This window comes from Chiloscyllium plagiosum, unplaced genomic scaffold, assembly GCF_037043375.1.
Source record: "Chiloscyllium plagiosum isolate Xiang-an unplaced genomic scaffold, Cpla_swu_hap1 HiC_scaffold_19, whole genome shotgun sequence".
In the NCBI taxonomy this organism is placed as follows: Eukaryota; Metazoa; Chordata; class Chondrichthyes; order Orectolobiformes; family Hemiscylliidae; genus Chiloscyllium; species Chiloscyllium plagiosum.
In genome coordinates this window covers 4,539,523-4,552,437 of record NW_028270157.1, presented here as the reverse complement: position 1 = coordinate 4,552,437, position 12,915 = coordinate 4,539,523, and the positions used below count along the sequence as shown (strand labels likewise).

Here is a 12,915-nt window from a genome sequence, read left to right as displayed (position 1 = left end):
CTGGAGTGACTTTTCTCACCAATCACCTACTCTTCATCTTAATTAGTCATGTAACTGGGCTCTCGGGCACCTTCCCTGTGAGATCATATGGCTGGAGACGTGGCAGCATCCAAGGAGCTTCAAAATCGACGTTTCGGGCAAAAGCCCTTCGGGCAAAAGCACTGAACGCACAGCCCATCAGCCTGTAACTGAACACCAAACACACAGATGCTCAGCCTGTGACTGAGCACGGAACACACTGACTGTAAGCCTGTAACTGAGCACCGAACACAGACTGTCAGCCTGTAACTGAACACCGACCATGCAGCCTGGCAGCCTGTAACTAAGCACTGAACACCGGAGACTGTCAGTCTGTATTTGAGCACCAAACATAGACTGTCAGCCTGTAACTGAGCACCGACCATACAGCCTGGCAGCCTGTAACTGAGAACTGAACACACAGCCTGTCAGCCTATAACTGAGCACCGAACACACAGCCTGTCAGCCTGTAACTGAGCACAGAACACACTAACTGTCAGCCTGTAACTGAGCACTGAACACAGCCTGTCAGCCTGTATTTGAGCACCAAACATAGACTGTCAGCCTGTAACTGAGTACCGACCATACAGCCTGGCAGCCTGTAACTGAGCACCAGACACACAATCTGGCAGCCTGGAACTGAGCACCGAACACACAACCTGTCAGCCTGAAACAGAGCACCGAACACTCAGCCTGTTAGTCTGTAGTTGAGCACTGAACACACAGACTTTCAGCCTGTAACTGAGCACTAGATACACAGACTGTCAGCCTGTAATGAAGCACTGAACACAGAGACTGTCAGCCTGTAACTGAGCACTGAACACAGGCTGTCATCCTGTAATGGAGCGCTGAGCAAACAGACTGTCAGCCTGTAACTGACCAAAGAACACACAGACTGTCAGCCTGTAACTGAGCAATGAACACACAGACTCTCAGCCTCTAACTGACCAAAGAACCCACAGACTGTCAGCCTGTATATGAGCACTGATCACACAGCCTGTCAGCCTGTAAATGAGCACTGATCACACAGCCTGTCATCCTTTACCTGAGCACTGAACACCCAGCCTGTCAGCGTGAAACTGAGCACTGAACACAGCCTGTCAGCCTGCAACTGAGCACTGAACTCACAGCCTGTCAGCCTGTAACTGAGCATTGAACACAGACTGTCAGCCTGTATCTGAGCACCAAACATAGACTGTCAGCCTGTAACAGAGCACCGACCATACAGCCTGGCAGCCTGTAATGGAGAACTGAACACACAGCCGGTCAGCCACTAACTGGGCACTGAACGCACCGCCCATCCGCCTGTAACTGAGTACCGAACACAGACTGTCATCCTCTAACTGAGCACCAAACACACAGCCTATCAGCCTGTAATGGAACACTGAACACACAGACTGTCAGCCTACAACTGATCACTGAACACAGGCTCTCACCATGCAACTGAGCATTGAACTCACAGCCTGTCAGCCTGTAACTCAGCACTGAACACACAGGCTGTCAGACTGTATCTGCGCACTGAACACACTGACTGTCAGCCTGTAACGGAGCAATGAACACACAGACTGTGAGCCTGTAAATGAGCACTGATCACACAGCCTAGATTAGTGGTGCTGGAAGAGCACAGCAGTTCAGGCAGCATCCAAGGAGCTTCGAAATCGACGTTTCGGGCAAAAGCCCTTCACAGCCTGTCAGCCTGTAACTGAGCAGTGAAGACAATGACTGTTAGCCTGTAATTGAGCACTGAACACACAGCCCATCAGCCTATAACTGAGCACCGAACACACAGCCTGTCAGCCTGTAACTGAGCACAGAACACACTAACTGTCAGCCTGTAACTGAGCACTGAACACAGCCTGTCAGCCTGTATTTGAGCACCAAACATAGACTGTCAGCCTGTAACTGAGTACCGACCATACAGCCTGGCAGCCTGTAACTGAGCACCAGACACACAATCTGGCAGCCTGGAACTGAGCACCGAACACACAGCCTGTCAGCCTGAAACAGAACACCGAACACTCAGCCTGTTAGTCTGTAGTTGAGCACTGAACACACAGACTTTCAGCCTGTAACTGAGCACTAGATACACAGACTGTCAGCCTGTAACGAAGCACTGAACACAGAGACTGTCAGCCTGTAACTGAGCACTGAACACACTGGCTGTCATCCTGTAATGGAGCGCTGCGCAAACAGACTGTCAGCCTGTAACTGACCAAAGAACACACAGACTGTCAGCCTGTAACTGAGCAATGAACACACAGACTCTCAGCCTCTAACTGACCAAAGAACCCACAGACTCTCAGCCTCTAACTGACCAAAGAACCCACAGACTGTCAGCCTGTATATGAACACTGATCACACAGCCTGTCAGCCTGTAAATGAGCACTGATCACATAGCCTGTCAGCCTTTACCTGAGCACTGAACACCCAGCCTGTCAGTGTGTAACTGTGCACTGAACAGACAGCCAATCAGCCTGTAACTGAATACCAAACACAGACTGTCAGCCTGAAACTGAGCACTGAACTCACAGCCTGTCAGCCTCTAACTGAGCACTGAACACGCAGAATGTCAGCCTGTAACTAAGCACCGAACACACAGATGGTCAGCCTGTAACTGAGCACTGGACACACAGACTGCTAGCCTGTAACTGAGAAGTGAACACACAGACTGTCAGTCTGTAACTGAGCACCAAACACAGGCTCTCATCCTGTAACTGAGCATTGAACTCACAGTCCGTCAGCCTGTAACTGAGCACTGAACACACTGACTGTCAGCTTGTAACTGAGCACTAAACACCCAGACTGTCAGCCTGTAGCTGACTACTGAACACACAGCCTGTCAGCCTGTAACTGAGCACTGAACGCACTGACTGTCAGCCTGTAACTGAGCACTGAACACAGGCTCTCATCCTGTAACTGAACATTGAACTCACAGTCAGTCAGCCTGTACCTGAGCACTGAACATACAGCCTGTCAGCCTGTACCTGAGCACTGAACATACAGCCTGTCAGCCTGTTACTGAACACTGGACACATAGCCCATCAGCCTGCAACTGAACACCAAACACAGATTGTCAGCTGTAACTGAACACTGAACACAGCCCATCAGCCTGTAACTGAACACCAAACACACAACCTGTCAGCCTCTAACTGAGCACTGAACACACAGAATGTCAGCCTGTAACTGAGCACTGAACACACAGCCAATCAGCCTGCAACTGAACACTGAACACATAGACTGTCAGCCTGTAACTGAGCACTGAACACGCAGACTGTCGGCCTAACTGAGCACCAAACACAGGCTCTCATCCTGTAACTGAGCATTGAACTCACAGTCCGTCAACCTGTAACTGAGCACTGAACACACAGCCTGTCAGCCTGTAACTGAGCACTGAACATACAGCCTGTCAGCCTGTAACTGAGCACTGAACACACAGACTGTCAGCTTGTAACTGAGCACTGAACACACAGCCTGTCAGCCTGTAACTGAGCACTGTACACACTGACAGTCAGCTTGTAACTAAGCACTGAACACACAGCCAATCAGCCTGCAACTGAACACTGAACACATAGTCTGTCAGCCTGTAACTGAGCACTGAACACACAGACTGTCGGCGTAACTGAGCACCAAACACAGGCTGTCATCCTGTAAATGAGCATTTAACTCACAGCCCCATCACCCTGAACTGAGCACTGATCACATAGCCTGTCAGCCTGTAACTGAGCACTGAACACACTGACAGTCAGCCTGTAACTAAGCACTGAACACACAGCCCATCAGCCTGTAATGGAACACTGAACACATAGACTGTCAGCCTGTAACTGAGCATTGAACACACAGACTGTCAGCCTGTAACTGAGCAAAGAACACACAGCCTGTAACTGAGAACTAAACACACAGCCTATCCAATTGTAACTGAGTACCGAACACAGCCTGTCAGCTTGTAACTGAACACCGACCACACAGGCTGGTAGTCTGTAATTGAGAACTGAACACACAGACAGTCAGCTTGCAACTGAGCACTGAAAACACTGACTGTCAGCTTGTAACTGAGCACTGAACACACAGACTGTCAGACTGTAACTGAACACCAATCACACTGACTGTCAGCTTATAACTGAGCACTGAACACACAGACTGTCAGACTGTAACTGAGTGCTGAACACAGCCTGTCAGCCTGTAACTGAACACCAATCACACTGACTGTCAGCCTGTAACTGAGCACCCAACACACAGCCTGTCAGCCTGTAACTGAGCACTGAACACACAGCCCATCAGCCTGTAACTGAACACAAAACACACAGACTGTTAGCCTGAAACTGAGCACCGAACACACAGCCTGTCAGCCTGAAACTGAGCACTGAACACACTGACTGTTAGCCTGTAAGTGAGCACTGAACACACAGCCCATCAGCCTGTAACTGAACATCAAACACACTGACTGTCAGCCTGTAAATGAGCACTGAACACACTGTCAGACTGTAACTGAGCACTGAACACACAGCCTGTCAGCCTGTAACTGAGCGCTGAACACACAGAATGTCAGCCTGTAACTGAGCACTGAACACACAGACTGTCAGCCTCTAACTGAGCACCAAACACAGGCTGTCATCCTGTAACTGAGCATTGAACTCACAGCCCATCACCCTGTAACTGAGCACTGATCACATAGCCTGTCAGCCTGTAACTGAGCATTGAACACACTGACAGTCAGCCTGTAACTAAGCACTGAACACACAGACTGTCAGCCTGTAACTGAGCAAAGAACACACAGCCCATCAGCCTGTAACTGAGCACTGAACACACAGCCCACCAGCCTGCAACTGAACACCAAACACACAGATTGTCAGCCTGTAACTGAACACTGAACACACAGACTCTCAGTCTGTAACTGAGCACAGAACACACAGACTGTCAGCCTGTAACTGAGCACTGAACACACAGCCCACCAGCCTGCAACTGAACACCAAACACACAGATTGTCAGCCTGTAACTGAACACTGAACACACAGACTCTCAGTCTGTAACTGAGCACAGAACACACAGACTGTCAGCCTGTAACTGAGCACTTAACACACAGACTGTCAGCTTGTAACTGAACACTAAACACACAGATTGTCAGCCTGTAACTGAGCACTGAACACCCAGACTGTCAGCCTAACTGAGCACCAAACACAGGCTGTCATCCTGTAACTGAGCATTGAACTCACAGCCCATCAACCGGTAACTGAGCACTGATCACATAGCCTGTCAACCTGTAACTGAGCACTGAACACACTGACAGTCAGCCTGTAACTAAGCACTGAACACACTGTGTGTCAGCCTGTAACTGAGCACTGAACACACAGCCTGTCAGCCTGTAACTGAGCACTGAACATACAGCCTGTCAGCCTGTAACTGAGCACTGAACACACAGACTGTCAGCTTGTAACTGAGCACTGAACACACAGACTGTCAGCCTGTAACTGAGCACTGTACACACTGACAGTCAGCTTGTAACTAAGCACTGAACACACAGCCAATCAGCCTGCAACTGAACACTGAACACATAGACTGTCAGCCTGTAACTGAGCACTGAACACACAGACTGTCGGCGTAACTGAGCACCAAACACAGGCTGTCATCCTGTAAGTGAGCATTTAACTCACAGCCTCATCACCCTGAACTGAGCACTGATCACATAGCCTGTCAGCCTGTAACTGAGCACGGAACACACTGACAGTCAGCCTGTAACTAAGCACTGAACGCACAGCCCATCAGCCTGTAATGGAACACTGAACACATAGACTGTCAGCCTGTAACTGAGCATTGAACACACAGACTGTCAGCCTGTAACTGAGCAAAGAACACACAGCCTGTAACTGAGAACTAAACACACAGCCTATCCAATTGTAACTGAGCACCGAACACAGCCTGTCAGCTTGTAACTGAACACCGACCACACAGGCTGGTAGTCTGTAATTGAGAACTGAACACACAGACAGTCAGCTTGCAACTGAGCACTGAAAACACTGACTGTCAGCTTGTAACTGAGCACTGAACACACAGACTGTCAGACTGTAACTGAGTACTGAACACAGGCTGTCAGCCTGTAACTGAGCACTGAACACACAGCCTGTCAGCCTGTAACTGAACACCAATCACACTGACTGTCAGCTTGTAACTGAGCACTGAACACACAGACTGTCAGACTGTAACTGAGTGCTGAACACAGCCTGTCAGCCTGTAACTGAACACCAATCACACTGACTGTCAGCCTGTAACTGAGCACCCAACACACAGCCTGTCAGCCTGTAACTGAGCACTGAACACACAGCCCATCAGCCTGTAACTGAACACAAAACACACAGACTGTTAGCCTGAAACTGAGCACCGAACACACAGCCTGTCAGCCTGAAACTGAGCACTGAACACACTGACTGTTAGCCTGTAAGTGAGCACTGAACACACAGCCCATCAGCCTGTAACTGAACATCAAACACACTGACTGTCAGCCTGTAAATGAGCACTGAACACACTGTCAGACTGTAACTGAGCACTGAACACACAGCCTGTCAGCCTGTAACTGAGCGCTGAACACACAGAATGTCAGCCTGTAACTGAGCACTGAACACACAGACTGTCAGCCTCTAACTGAGCACCAAACACAGGCTGTCATCCTGTAACTGAGCATTGAATTCACAGCCCATCACCCTGAAACTGAGCACTGATCACATAGCCTGTCAGCCTGTAACTGAGCATTGAACACACTGACAGTCAGCCTGTAACTAAGCACTGAACACACAGACTGTCAGCCTGTAACTGAGCAAAGAACACACAGACTGTCAGCCTGTAACTGAGCACTGAACACACAGCCAATCAGCCTGCAACTGAACACTGAACACATAGACTGTCAGCCTGTAACTGAGCACTGAACACACAGACTGTCGGCGTAACTGAGCACCAAACACAGGCTGTCATCCTGTAAGTGAGCATTTAACTCACAGCCCCATCACCCTGAACTGAGCACTGATCACATAGCCTGTCAGCCTGTAACTGAGCACTGAACACACTGACAGTCAGCCTGTAACTAAGCACTGAACACACAGCCCATCAGCCTGTAATGGAACACTGAACACATAGACTGTCAGCCTGTAACTGAGCATTGAACACACAGACTGTCAGCCTGTAACTGAGCAAAGAACACACAGCCTGTAACTGAGAACTAAACACACAGCCTATCCAATTGTAACTGAGTACCGAACACAGCCTGTCAGCTTGTAACTGAACACCGACCACACAGGCTGGTAGTCTGTAATTGAGAACTGAACACACAGACAGTCAGCTTGCAACTGAGCACTGAAAACACTGACTGTCAGCTTGTAACTGAGCACTGAACACACAGACTGTCAGACTGTAACTGAGTACTGAACACAGGCTGTCAGCCTGTAACTGAGCACTGAACACATAGCCTGTCAGCCTGTAACTGAACACCAATCACACTGACTGTCAGCTTGTAACTGAGCACTGAACACACAGACTGTCAGACTGTAACTGAGTGCTGAACACAGCCTGTCAGCCTGTAACTGAACACCAATCACACTGACTGTCAGCCTGTAACTGAGCACCCAACACACAGCCTGTCAGCCTGTAACTGAGCACTGAACACACAGCCCATCAGCCTGTAACTGAACACAAAACACACAGACTGTTAGCCTGAAACTGAGCACCGAACACACAGCCTGTCAGCCTGAAACTGAGCACTGAACACACTGACTGTTAGCCTGTAAGTGAGCACTGAACACACAGCCCATCAGCCTGTAACTGAACATCAAACACACTGACTGTCAGCCTGTAAATGAGCACTGAACACACTGTCAGACTGTAACTGAGCACTGAACACACAGCCTGTCAGCCTGTAACTGAGCGCTGAACACACAGAATGTCAGCCTGTAACTGAGCACTGAACACACAGACTGTCAGCCTCTAACTGAGCACCAAACACAGGCTGTCATCCTGTAACTGAGCATTGAACTCACAGCCCATCACCCTGTAACTGAGCACTGATCACATAGCCTGTCAGCCTGTAACCGAGCATTGAACACACTGACAGTCAGCCTGTAACTAAGCACTGAACACACAGACTGTCAGCCTGTAACTGAGGAAAGAACACACAGACTGTCAGACTGTAACTGAGCACTGAACACACAGCCCACCAACCTGCAACTGAACACCAAACACACAGATTGTCAGTCTGTAACTGAGCACAGAACACACAGACTGTCAGCCTGTAACTGAGCACTTAACACACAGACTGTCAGCTTGTAACTGGACACTAAACACACAGATTGTCAGCCTGTAACTGAGCACTGAACACCCAGACTGTCAGCCTAACTGGGCACCAAACACAGGCTGTCATCCTGTAACTGAGCATTGAACTCAGAGCCCATCAACCGGTAACTGAGCACTGATCACATAGCCTGTCAACCTGTAACTGAGCACTGAACACACTGACAGTCAGCCTGTAACTAAGCACTGAACACACTGACTGTCAGCCTGTAACTGAGCACTGAACACACAGGCTGTCAAACTGTATCTGCGCACTGATACACTGACTGTCAGACTGTAACTGAGCACCACACACATTGCCTGTCAGCCTGTAACTAAGCACTGAGCACAAAGCCTATCAGCCTGTAACTGAGCACTGAACACACATCCCATCAGCCTGTAACTGAACACCAAACACACTGACTGACAGCCTGTAAAGAGAACTGAACACACTGACTGTCAGCCTGTAACTGAGCATTGAACACACAAAAATGTCAGCCTGTAATTGAGCACTGGACACACAGACTGTCAGCCTGTAATTGAGCACTGAACACACAGCCTATTAACATGTAACTGAGCACTGAACACACTGGCTGTCATCCTGTAACTGAGCATTGATCTCACAGCCCGTCGGCCGGTAACTGAGCACTGATCACATAGCCTGTCAGCCTGTGACTGAGCACTGAACACACCGACCGTCAGCCTGAAATGGAACACTGAACACACAGACTGTCAGCCTGTAACTGAGCACTGACCACACAGACTGTCAGCCTCTAACTGAGCACCAAACACAGGCTGTCATCCTGTAACTGAGCATTGAACTCACAGCCCATCAGCCTGTAATTGAGCACTGATGACATAGCCTGTCAGCCTGTAACTGAGCACTGAACACACAGGCTGTCAAACTGTATCTGCGCACTGAACACACATCTCATCAGCCTGTAACTGAACACCAAACACACTGACTGACAGCCTGTAAAGAGAACTGAATACACTGACTGTCAGCCTGTAATGATCACTGAACACACCGACTGTCAGCCTGTAACTGAGCATTGAACACACAAAAAGTCCGCCTGTAATTGAGCACTGAACACACAGCCTATTAACATGTAACTGAGCACTGAACACACTGGCTGTCATCTTGTAACTGAGCATTGAACTCACAGCCCATCAGCCTGTAACTGAGCACTGATCACATTGCCTGTAAGCCTGTGACTGAGCACCGAACACACTGACTGTCAGCCTGAAATGGAACACTGAACACACAGACTGTCAGCCTGCAACTGATCACTGAACACAGGCTCTCACCATGCAACTGAGCATTGAACTCACAGCCTGTCAGCCTGTAACTGAGCACTGAACACAGGCTCTCACCATGCAACTGAGCATTGAACTCACAGCCTGTCAGCCTGTAACTGAGCACTGAACACACAGGCTATCAGACTGTATCTGCGCACTGAACACACTGACTGTCAGTCTGTAACTGAGCAATGAACACACAGACTGTGAGCCTGTAAATGAGCACTGATCACACAGCCTGTCAGCCTTTACCTGAGCACTGAACACCCAGCCTGTCAGCGTGTAACTGTGCACTGAACACACAGCCAATCAGCCTGTAACTGAATACCAAACACAGACTGTCAGCCTGAAACTGAGCACTGAACACAGCCTGTCAGCCTGCAACTGAGCACTGAACTCACAGCCTGTCAGCCTGTAACTGAGCACTGAACACAGACTGTCAGCCTGTATCTGAGCACCAAACATAGACTGTCAGCCTGTAACAGAGCACCAACCATACAGCCTGGCAGCCTGTAATGGAGAACTGAACACACAGCCGGTCAGCCACTAACTGGGCACTGAACGCACCGCCCATCCGCCTGTAACTGAGTACCGAACACAGACTGTCATCCTCTAACTGAGCACCAAACACACAGCCTATCAGCCTGTAACTGAGCACTGAACACAGGCTCTCACCATGCAACTGAGCATTGAACTCACAGCCTGTCAGCCTGTAACTGAGCACTGAACACACAGGCTATCAGACTGTAACTGAGCACCGAACACACTGACTGTGAGCCTGTAACTGAGCAATGATCGCACAACTCATCCGCCTGTAACTGAACACCAAACACACAGACTGTCAGCCTGAAACTGAGCACTGAACACACAGACTGTCAGCCTGAAACTGAGCACTGAACGTACTGACTGTCAGTCTGCAACTGAGCACTGAACACACTGACTGTCAGACTGTAACTGAGCACTGAACACACAGGCTTTCAGACTGTATCTGCGCACTGAACACACTGATTGCCAGACTGTAACTGAGAACCACACACACAGCCTGACAGCCTGTAACAAAGCACTGAGCACACAGCCTATCAGCCTGTAACTGAGCAGTGAAGACACTGACTGTTAGCCTGTAACTGAGCACTGAACACACAGCCCATCAGCCTGTAACTGAGCACTGAACACACAAAAATGTCAGCCTGTATTTGAGCACTGAACACACAGACTGTCAGCCTGTAACTGAGCACTGAACACACAGCCTATTAACATGTAACTGAGCACTGAACACACAGGCTGTCATCCTGTAACTGAGCATTGAACTTACAGCCCGTTAGCCTGTAAAGAGAACTGATCACATAGCCTATCAACCTATAAGTGAGCACTGAACACACTGACTGTCAGCCTGTAACTAAGCACTGAACACACTGACTGTCAGGCTGTAATGGAACACTGAACACAGCCTGTCATCTTGTAACTGAGCAATGAACTCACAGCCCGTCAGCCTGTAACTGAGCACTGATCACATTGCCTGTAAGCCTGTGACTGAGCACCGAACACACTGACTGTCAGCCTGAAATGGAACACTGAACACACAGACTGTCAGCCTGCAACTGATCACTGAACACAGGCTCTCACCATGCAACTGAGCATTGAACTCACAGCCTGTCAGCCTGTAACTCAGCACTGAACACACAGGCTGTCAGACTGTATCTGCGCACTGAACACACTGACTGTCAGCCTGTAACGGAGCAATGAACACACAGACTGTGAGCCTGTAAATGAGCACTGATCACACAGCCTAGATTAGTGGTGCTGGAAGAGCACAGCAGTTCAGGCAGCATCCAAGGAGCTTCGAAATCGACGTTTCGGGCAAAAGCCCTTCACAGCCTGTCAGCCTGTAACTGAGCAGTGAAGACAATGACTGTTAGCCTGTAATTGAGCACTGAACACACAGCCCATCAGCCTATAACTGAGCACCGAACACACAGCCTGTCAGCCTGTAACTGAGCACAGAACACACTAACTGTCAGCCTGTAACTGAGCACTGAACACAGCCTGTCAGCCTGTATTTGAGCACCAAACATAGACTGTCAGCCTGTAACTGAGTACCGACCATACAGCCTGGCAGCCTGTAACTGAGCACCAGACACACAATCTGGCAGCCTGGAACTGAGCACCGAACACACAGCCTGTCAGCCTGAAACAGAACACCGAACACTCAGCCTGTTAGTCTGTAGTTGAGCACTGAACACACAGACTTTCAGCCTGTAACTGAGCACTAGATACACAGACTGTCAGCCTGTAACGAAGCACTGAACACAGAGACTGTCAGCCTGTAACTGAGCACTGAACACACTGGCTGTCATCCTGTAATGGAGCGCTGCGCAAACAGACTGTCAGCCTGTAACTGACCAAAGAACACACAGACTGTCAGCCTGTAACTGAGCAATGAACACACAGACTCTCAGCCTCTAACTGACCAAAGAACCCACAGACTGTCAGTCTGTATATGAGCACTGATCACACAGCCTGTCAGCCTGTAAATGAGCACTGATCACACAGCCTATCAGCCTTTACCTGAGCACTGAACACCCAGCCTGTCAGCCTGAAACTGAGCACTGAACTCACAGCCTGTCAGCCTCTAACTGAGCACTGAACACGCAGAATGTCAGCCTGTAACTAAGCACCGAACACACAGATGGTCAGCCTGTAACTGAGCACTGGACACACAGACTGCTAGCCTGTAACTGAGAAGTGAACACACAGACTGTCAGTCTGTAACTGAGCACCAAACACAGGCTCTCATCCTGTAACTGAGCATTGAACTCACAGTCCGTCAGCCTGTAACTGAGCACTGAACACACTGACTGTCAGCTTGTAACTGAGCACTAAACACCCAGACTGTCAGCCTGTAGCTGACTACTGAACACACAGCCTGTCAGCCTGTAACTGAGCACTGAACGCACTGACTGTCAGCCTGTAACTGAGCACTGAACACAGGCTCTCATCCTGTAACTGAACATTGAACTCACAGTCAGTCAGCCTGTACCTGAGCACTGAACATACAGCCTGTCAGCCTGTACCTGAGCACTGAACATACAGCCTGTCAGCCTGTTACTGAACACTGGACACATAGCCCATCAGCCTGCAACTGAACACCAAACACAGATTGTCAGCTGTAACTGAACACTGAACACAGCCCATCAGCCTGTAACTGAACACCAAACACACAACCTGTCAGCCTCTAACTGAGCACTGAACACACAGAATGTCAGCCTGTAACTGAGCACTGAACACACAGCC

General features: G+C 49.4%; 1 protein-coding gene across 2 annotated transcripts in view; it reads right to left on the bottom strand.

The window, feature by feature from the left end:
• The window catches only part of pah (phenylalanine hydroxylase), a 141,209-nt gene that overhangs the window by 9,092 nt on the left and 119,202 nt on the right, over window positions 1-12,915 (bottom strand). The gene's annotated exons all lie outside the window — the stretch shown is intronic.